We start from the raw sequence: 9,460 nt of genomic DNA, 5'->3' as shown, positions 1-9,460 counted from the left end.
TGGCTTTACAGAATGGCTGAACCTATTCACAATTCCACCAGCAGGGTCTTAGTGTGCCTGTTTTCTTAGACCCTAGAAATAGAAATAGAAAAATTGTCACTTTCCCTTTTTATCATCTTTGTGAATCTGATAGGTATGAGAGCTTCAGTGTTATTTTAATTTGTGTTTTTGTAATTATTTACATTTGGTATGGAGCATTTTTTTCCTTATTGTTGGCAATAGCTAGGATTCTTTCCTTTCAAAACTGCCTGTCTAACTAATGCATTGCTGGTGGAGTTGTGAATTGATGGAACCATTATGGAAGGCAATTTGGAATTATGCCCTAAGGGCTTTAGAAGAATTCATGCCCTTTGATCCAGCAATACCACTACTAGGTCTATATCCCAAAGAGATTTAAAAAAATGGGAAAGGACCTGTTTGGACAAAAATATTTATAGCTGCACTTTTTGTAGTGGCAAAGAACTGGAAACTAAAGGGATGTCCCTCAATTGGGGAATGGCTGAATAAATTGTGGTATGTGATGGAATACTGTTGTCTCATAACAAATGATGAACTGGATGATTTCTATAAGAACTGAAAAGATCTACATGAACTGATACAGAGTAAAACAAGCAGAACCAGGAAAACATGATACATAGTAACTGAAATATTTTGGGACGATCAAATGTGATAGACTTTGCTACTAACAACAGTATAATGATCCAGGACAATTCTGAGGGACTTATTTTTTTTTCTTTAAAACCCTTACCTCCCGTCAATACTGTGTATTGGTTCCAAGGCAGAAGAGTGGTAAGGGCTAGGCAATGGAGGTCAAGTGACTTGCCCAGGGTCACACAGGGAAGTATCTGAGGTAAAATTTGAACCCAGGACCTCCTGCCTCTAGGCCTGGCTCTCAATCCACTGAGCCACCCACCTGCCCCCTGAGGGACTTATTAGAAAGAATGTTATCCACCTCCAGTGAAAGAACTGTTGGAGTAGAAATGCAGATGAAAACATATGATTTATCACTTGTTTATTTGGGTATATGATTTGGGGTTTTGGGTTTTATAAGATTGTTTTCTTAATGAATAACATGGAAGTATTTTGAGTGATAATACATCCAATGGAATTGCTTGTCAACTCTGAGAGGGGGAGGAGGGAGGGAAGAGGGAAGGGAGACAACATGAATCATGTAACTTCGGAAAATTTATGTGTAAATTTATTAGTGGAATAAAATAAAGATAAATCCCCCCCTCCATGGAAGGTATTTTAATGCTAATAATTTGCAATGTTACATTTTTCTTTTTTTTCCTTTGTGTGTATATGTGTGAATCTTCTTTTTTTTTTAATTTAGAATATTTTTCCATAGTTACATAATTCATGATCCTCCCCTTTCCTCCCCCTACCCGAATCCAACAGTTCCACAGGGTTATACATAGATCATTGTCCAAAACCTATTTCCATGTTATTCATAAGATGATTTTTTTTTAATTGCCTGTCCATATCTTTTGACTTTCTCAATTAGGGAATCACTCTTATTCTTAAAAAATTAAATCAGTTCCTTCTATATCTTGGCATGAAAACTTTATCAGAGTTGAAGCAACTATCTTCCCCAGTGATCTATTTTTCTTCTCGTTTTAATTGCATTGGCTTTGTTTATATAGCTTAAAAAAAATTTTTTTAAACTCTCACCTTCCATCTTAGATTCAATATTGTATATTGGTTCAAAGGCAGAAGAGTGAAAAGGGCTAGGCAATGGGGGTGAAGTGACTTGCCCCAGGGTCAAACAGAACCTAGTACCTCCAGTCTTAAGGCCTGGCTCTCAATCCACTGAGCCATCTAGCTGCCCCCTAAATAGCTTTTTATAAACTCTGGAGGTCCTTATCCCTATTCTCCAGGTAGCAGCCGACAATATCGTTTCACCAGGGCCTAGAAAATCAATCACCTCTGAAAAGATTGAGGTACCTTTCTTGCTGGGCTTGTATCTATTCTGAATTTTTCCTTAAGACTTTATAGATATTTTCAAGTCATTGTCTTCTTCTGAGTTTGTTCCTTACTTAGGTTTCCCTATCATCATAACTGTTTGTTTTTTGTAAAAAAACAAACAAACAAACAAAACCCTTACCTTCCATCTTGGAGTCAATACTGTGTATTGGTTCTAAAGCAGAAGAGTGATAAGGGCTAGGCAATGGGGGTCAAGTGACTTGCTCAGGGTCACACAGTTGGGAAGTGTCTGAGACCAGATTTGAACCCAGGACCTCCTGTTTCTGGCTCTCAATCCATTGAACCATCTAGCTGTCCCCCTTTTTGTTGGTTTTTCTACTCATACTTAAGTTTGACACCTTTTTCAAAGTTGCTTAGAGGGATATCTTAGGAGAACTCAATAAAAATGCTATGTTCTACCCTTTTGGCTCTTTCTTTTGAAGATAAGTATCTTTCTAATGCTATCTGCTCAAGCCTCCATCCTAGTACTTAATTCTCTGATAAAATTTTCCAGATCCATTGAGTATTGCTTCAATATTATTTATACAAATTAACATCAATTGCTTTTACCAAGAAATATTGCTAAGATCAAGAAAAATGTGAAGTCGAAAAGCATTCTCATGAACCATGACAATCTTCGCTTCCACCATCTTTATCTCTGGGAAGAATGAGCTCAGATGTAAAGTACCAAATTCATTTCCTGGTTCTCATAGCTACTGGAGTTTCTCCCATTACCTAGGCATGGTGATTGGGGCTGTGCTAAGTCCTGCAGGTTGCTTCTCAGGACTATGTTAGCATCCCGTCTGGCTCAGCTGTGCCGACTCTCGCTGCCATGGCCTGTGGTCACTGGATCTCGGGGGGCTCCTCTGAACTTTTGAAGCTCATGATTGGTTCATTCTCGAATATTCCTTCACCAAAGATGGAGAAAGAATAGACACAAGAGTGGCAGAAGTAATATCAGGGTCGTGCATTCATATGGGCTATGTGGCACCTGGATGTGGAGGACCCAAAGCCTCTCTTCCCAACTAGAGCAAGTCCTCTCAACCCAAAAGCTTACAGGTCTTTCTCAATCACCCCAAAGAAAGGAAGAGATAAAATATGTGGCTTAGAGCCTTTTGTGTGAATATTCTGCTTCAATTCGCAATCAAAAGTCTTTTCTTTAGCACTCAGTAAGTAGACAGGAACTCATCACAGGATACCTGGGCAGGCTCTGAAATGGAGAGAGCCTCCACTTTGGGTCATCATGGACTTCCAGGAGCAGGGTCACCAAGCACCATGGAGGTGGTCACCGGGCAGAGCCCATTGCGTGTGCTCCCAGCACTGAGTCTTCATTGGCCAGTCCTATCATATTTATATAAAATGTTTATATTTTGTGCAATTAAAATTGCCTATTAAATCTTCTGTGATCTTCTCTGTCCTCTGTCAATTCATTAATTCTTCCTCTACCTATAATTGTGAAAGATTTTCTTCCCTGCTCTTCTCATTTATTAGTGATCTTTTATAAATGAATCACATAGGATGAAGCCTTTCTTGAAGATATCTCCCTCTACATAGAATAAGCATGACCATTGGCAGCAGGGTAGCACAATGGATAGAGCATTGGGCCTGGGTTCAAATCTGGCCTTAGATACTTCCTAGCTGAATGACCCTAGGCAAGTCACTTAAACTTGATTACTCAGCCTTTGCCACTTTTCTGTTTTGGAAGTGATACAAAGGCAGAAAATTAACTTTTTTTTTTACTAAATAAACATCTCCACTGATAACCACATTGGGAACCTGGATGATGTCACTGTGATGGGATGTGAATGAATTTCATTACCCTAAGTACTGCTGGCCCAGTGGCATCAAAGATTCTTGAAGATCATTGATTCAGTCTTGGTTAGTATACAGCTGAGCCATACTCTTAGGCATGTCCTATAAAAGGAAGAGAAGCGGTGGGTGGGGTAGCTGGTGGCTCAGTGGATTGAGAGCCAGGCCTAGAGATGAAAGGACCTGGGTTCAAATTTACCTCAAACACTTCCTAGCTATGTGACCCTGGGCAAGTCACTTAACGCTGACTAGCCTTTGCTGCTCTTCTGTCTTGGAATCTATACACAGTATTGATTCTAAGATGGAAAAGTAAAGGTTTGGGTTTTTTTTTTTTTAAGGGAGAGAAGATGCCAATCTAGAGAAAGGAAGCTGGGATTGGGGTAGAGAACAGAGACATCTATTCTGGTAATCTGGAGGGAAGTCTACAAAGGCTTGAAGCCCATCCAGGGGACCACAGTGCCCAGAGAGATGGCAGCAGTCAATGGCAATAATGGAGGAATTCCTGAACAATATTGATTTCCAAGACCAAGCCTTGGAAAGAAGAGAATTTCCTTAGGTTCTAAGGAATAAGAAGTCATTGGAATTATCTGGATTATCTGTAATAAAAAATTCCAGAATTCTAAGAACAAGGAGTCAGAGTGGAGAAGCAGAGACAGACAAAGCCACCATTGGAGACACAAATCAGGATCTGGTTTGCCACTACTACTGTGGTGGACTGGGTTGTTCTAGGGAAGGGGTCCCGGCTCCTGAGCAATCCCAAACACTTACCCTTTTCAAGGGGACCTCATAAATTTGTAGGATTATATGCGTCTCTGAGGGGAGAAGTAGAACTCACCAGAAAGAGCAAGCAGGCAGGCAACAAACATTTTCAAGCACTCACTGTGTCAGACACTGTGCTAAATAATAAGGATGCCAATACTAGGAAAAGATTGTCCCTACCCCCAAGGAGACTGCATTCTAGTGGAGGAAAACAAAATATTTTCTATAAATATATTACATGTTATTACATAAATATATAATATGAATATAACATATTATTATATAAATATAACACACAGTTATATTAATATTGAATGTGTTATATAAATATAGTAATTTAGAAATATGAAATATATTATATTAAATATATTTTAAAGCAGCCAGGATGAAAAAATAAAAGGTACCAACTTGGGAAGGAAGGGTCCAAGTCTGGAGAGTCAGAAACACCGAAGGAAAGAGAGTCATTTCAATTATTTCTTTCTCTTTGTCTAGAAGAGGTTGTTGGTCTTCCTACTGATTTCTCCCTCTCTCACCTTCACTCCCCAGTATTGTATACCCCATATTTATTTATGAAAAGATATGGATCCTTCTTTGCCTAATGACAAACCCCTGAGTCCCATACAATGTTCAGGGCAGCTTTGGGAAGGGTGTCCCCGCTGGGAGCCCTTTTGCCCTCACTCCCCCTTGCATCCTAAGCCCCGTGGCCTGGCCACTTACACCTTCACATTTATGCAGACATTAGGCTGCTTTGACATTTGCTGTCAGTTAAAGTTTTAGGAATTCAAATAAAAAAGAGGGAGGGAGTCAGATGCGAATCTTATATGTGTTGCCTTTCCTGGTGCATGCAATAAAATCCTCTTCTAGATTTAGGGTGTATTGTTCACTTAAGCATCTCTCTGTGGGGATGCTAGAGATCCCTTTTACCCTTTTGTAGAGAGACTTACACTTAACTCACACTTTGATTTTTTTCTCCCGTAATGTTTTATTCACTTACCAACCACACATCAGAACATTTTTTGGCATTCATTTCCTAACATTTTGAGCTCCAAATTTTCTCCCTTCCTCCTCCCTGAGAACTAAGCAATTTGATATTGGTTATACATTTGCTATCATACAAAACATATTTCCCATGTCATTTCAATATTCTGAAATTCTTAAAAGAAACTGATGGGTCACATGAGCCAAAGACGATGACTTGTAAGATATTCCAAAAGTGAAGCTGCTCTTTATAGACCAAGAACTGGGTCACAGATTATACATCCAAGAATAATTTTAAAGAAGGGGGGATATTTGCCTTGAAGAAAAGCCTTTGCTGAGGAAGAAGCAGTAGGTACTCTCTTCAAATCTATAAGGGATTGTAATATGGAAGAGGAATTCCATAGGTAAATATGTAACCTGAGCCCCAGAGGCCATTGGTACAGGATTCTCTACTCCTTGATGAACATCAGTGCCCTGAGCCTGTGTGAAGGGTGAGACAAAGCTGAAGAGAGCAGGAAAGAGGAGAGCTCCAGGGCTTTCAGGAATCTTCAGCCTCTTCATGCTTTGGGCACTTCTGGCTTCCAGCTTAGAGAGAGATCAATAATGTCAATCTCACTTCAGTTTGCTGAAGTTAAATAAGACTCTGGGAAGAAGCTTTCATGAGAGGAGCTGGCAGTTTCCATCAGGACTCTGTCAACACTGCTCCACCAGGCTTTGGGGAATTTCTTCTTAGGTGAGATGTGGGATTCTCTCTTGGTTGAGTAGAGTTCTCTCTGTTCCAGTTCAACAACTCTTTCACTCCATATGGTCTGGCATAAATTCTTCTATTATACTTTAAATGTTTTCTGTTTTGCTTTCAACCTGGATAAAAAAGTTGTCACTGTGGAAATGGTATTTATAGGAAAGTGATGATACAGAGCTTGGAGTCCTCCTTATCCCCATTTAGAGATGGCAACCAAAACTTTAGCTTGAATTAAAAAATAATATCCCCTAGACTAATAATAATTAAGGGAGCAGATAGATGGAATTCTAACCCAGTATCTCCTCTCTGAAGAGAGCAGTGACCAAGCTTCTAGCCCCAAACTTCCTGCTTCCTCTCAAATACCAGGCTTGGAATGACCAATGGAGTCAGCTCTTTATCACTATGTCACACAACATACCCCCTCCCTCAGTGAAGAAAAGAAAAGGACAAATTGTAGATCAATGGAATAGATTAGATACAAAATGCACAGGGGTAAATGACCTCAGCAGCTGAGTGTTTGATAAACCCAAAGACCCCAGTTTTAGGGATGAGAACTCACTATTTAACAAAATCCACTGAGAAATTTGAAAAATGGCATGACAGAAACTAGGTATAGACCAATTATCTTATACCCTATACAAGGTAAGGTCAAAAGGGGTAAATGATTTATATATAAAGAGTGATACCACAAGTAAATTAAGGGAACATAGAATCGTTTACCTGGCAGATCTACAGAGAAGGGAAGAATTTATGACTAAACAAGAGATAGAAAGCATCATAAGATATAAAATAAATAATTTTGATTATATTGAATTAGCAAAAGAAGGGTAGGAGAGAATAATGTCAGACATGATCTTAAAATTAAGATATTTTGCTTAATTGTTTTTTTTTCTTTGTCACCAGGGATGATTCTGTTTGACAGATGAGGGAAATAATTTTGATGAACGATAAAAGGTATCAATAAATTTTTTTTTAACGTTAAGATGAAATTCTGGCTTTCTTTCCCTCCCTATCCAGCCTACTTCCTGTAAAGTCAGCATTTTACAGAACAGTTACTCAAAAACATCCTTGACCTTCTGTCATGACCTCTGTACTAAATCCTCAATCCTGGGTCACCCACCTCCTCTGCTTCCCCACCCTGGGTAATCCCACCTTACCCTGACTAGTTTCCTTATGTTGCCAAATAAAGTTATGAAACTGGGCTAATAGGGTACACAACAAATTCAAGCTAGGTAACCTCAGATGTTTGCTCATTGTCCCCATGGCAATTCTTTCATTCATCCCTATCAGATTCCCTACAGCAGCTGTTAGAAACCTTCTCCACTCTTCCAGTCCCATCCCCCAACTCATATTCAGCAGATGACCTTGCCACTGACTAAAGTGAGAAAATCAAGGACATGTGTTGAACTAGGATTTCCTTCAATTCCCTTCTACTGAACCTTGGAATGTTTCTGTGTCTTTGTTCATTTTCTCCTTCCTGACCCAAGGTATTGCCCCATCTCTTTCTCTCTGTATACCTCTGCTCACTTCTCTGATCCCTTCTCCTTTCTTCATAAATCTTAGTCATTTCTCTTTTTTACATCTTTTTACTTTCCAATAGTTCCTTCTCTATTTATCCTCATGTTTCCCTTTTTCTTAAAAACAAAAACTTTTCTGTTGCCCACCCTAGTTTCTACTCATCTTGTAAAAATTAAATTTATATCTCTAATAATAAAAATATTATATTTTATGAGGTTTATTAAGGATCATTAGAAATCAAGGAATAAAGAGGATACAAAATAAAAACCACGTGCCCATTGACTGGTTAGCCATTTTCAAAATTTCCCCGCCTTACCACCATCACTGCTGATGCCACTTCATGCAAGAAGAGAGAACATGGGAGGCCTTACTACCAGTTAAATACCAATAACATGATCTCACCAAAGTGGAGACACAGGAGAGATTATAGGGAATTCTGGGAAATACCAAGGACTTCTGGGGAATGAAGTCTAAGGTTCAAAATTGCCATTTATACAATCTCAAGAAAGTAGTCTATATTCACTGTCTTCACCGTTGTATCTCAATTCCTTAAAATTTGGCTTTTATTCCCCATACCACTCCCATTGATCCATTCAAACTGCTTTCTCACAGGTCATCAGAAGTCTCATAATTGCCAAACCCAATGACTTCTCAGTTCTAAAACTCTTCAGTTCTACAGATTTCAGACTTATGACATCTAGTGCAATCTAGACCACATTTTGGACCACTGCAATCCAGTATTCATTTTACTCTGCCATCTTACCTCTTCATCATGATAGCCTATTCCTTTGGCACCTATGACCTTCAGTCATAATTTTCCTTCTTTGTTTCTATCTTTTCTGCCTCTTCTTCCTCCTTCTTTTATCCTCCACTCCAATTTTACCCAGTCTTCATTGTCATCCCTCTTCTGCAATATGAAACATTCCCATAGCTTCTATTATTATCCTATCACTTCAAAAACAATGTTTACACCCATATCTGAAACATATCTTTCCTCTGGGCAGGAGTCCCATATTTTAATTTCCTGCTCTTGTTGTTTTTTAGCCATTTTTGAAGAGGACAATGACATCATGAGGGTGATGTCTCAACTTACATGTTAGTTGGATTTAGTGAGGCAGAGCTGAGCAAAGTTGTCACCTTCACTCTTTCTTTCAAAGTCACTGAAGTCCATTGGCAGGACAAAAGTCAAGACAACTGTCAATGGCCCAGGATGCAATGGATGACCTTGGAATCTTCAATGCCTGACTAAACCCTAAGCACTCCACAACACCTGTTTCAGCTGCTTTCATGGCATTGGAACAAATTGTTCTCATCTATCATTTCCACTGGGAGAAGTCTTTATATGCTTGGGGTAGACATCCCCCCTAACTCATTCCACTGGCACATCAAATTCAACATCTCCAAAGGAAAAATAATTATCTCTCTTCACTTCCTCAAAACAAACAAACAAAAACCCAGCCCTCCTAACTTAACTATTTCTGATCTCAGTTTCAACTCCTCCCACATCCATGTCCTATCTATTCTTCTTCTATAATGTCTTTTGCCTTTGGCCCTCCATTCTGTTTCCACTACTGTTGCCCTAATTCCAGACCTTGTAACTTGTGTGTCCTGTGGGACCTCCCTGACTCCATTCTCTCCTGTCTCCAATCCATCCTTCCCACCACTGCCATACTGATCCATCCAAACCACATT

The sequence above is a fragment of the Monodelphis domestica genome, chromosome 1 (genome assembly GCF_027887165.1).
Source record: "Monodelphis domestica isolate mMonDom1 chromosome 1, mMonDom1.pri, whole genome shotgun sequence".
Taxonomy (NCBI): Eukaryota; Metazoa; Chordata; class Mammalia; order Didelphimorphia; family Didelphidae; genus Monodelphis; species Monodelphis domestica.
Note: the sequence above shows the minus strand (reverse complement) of the source record.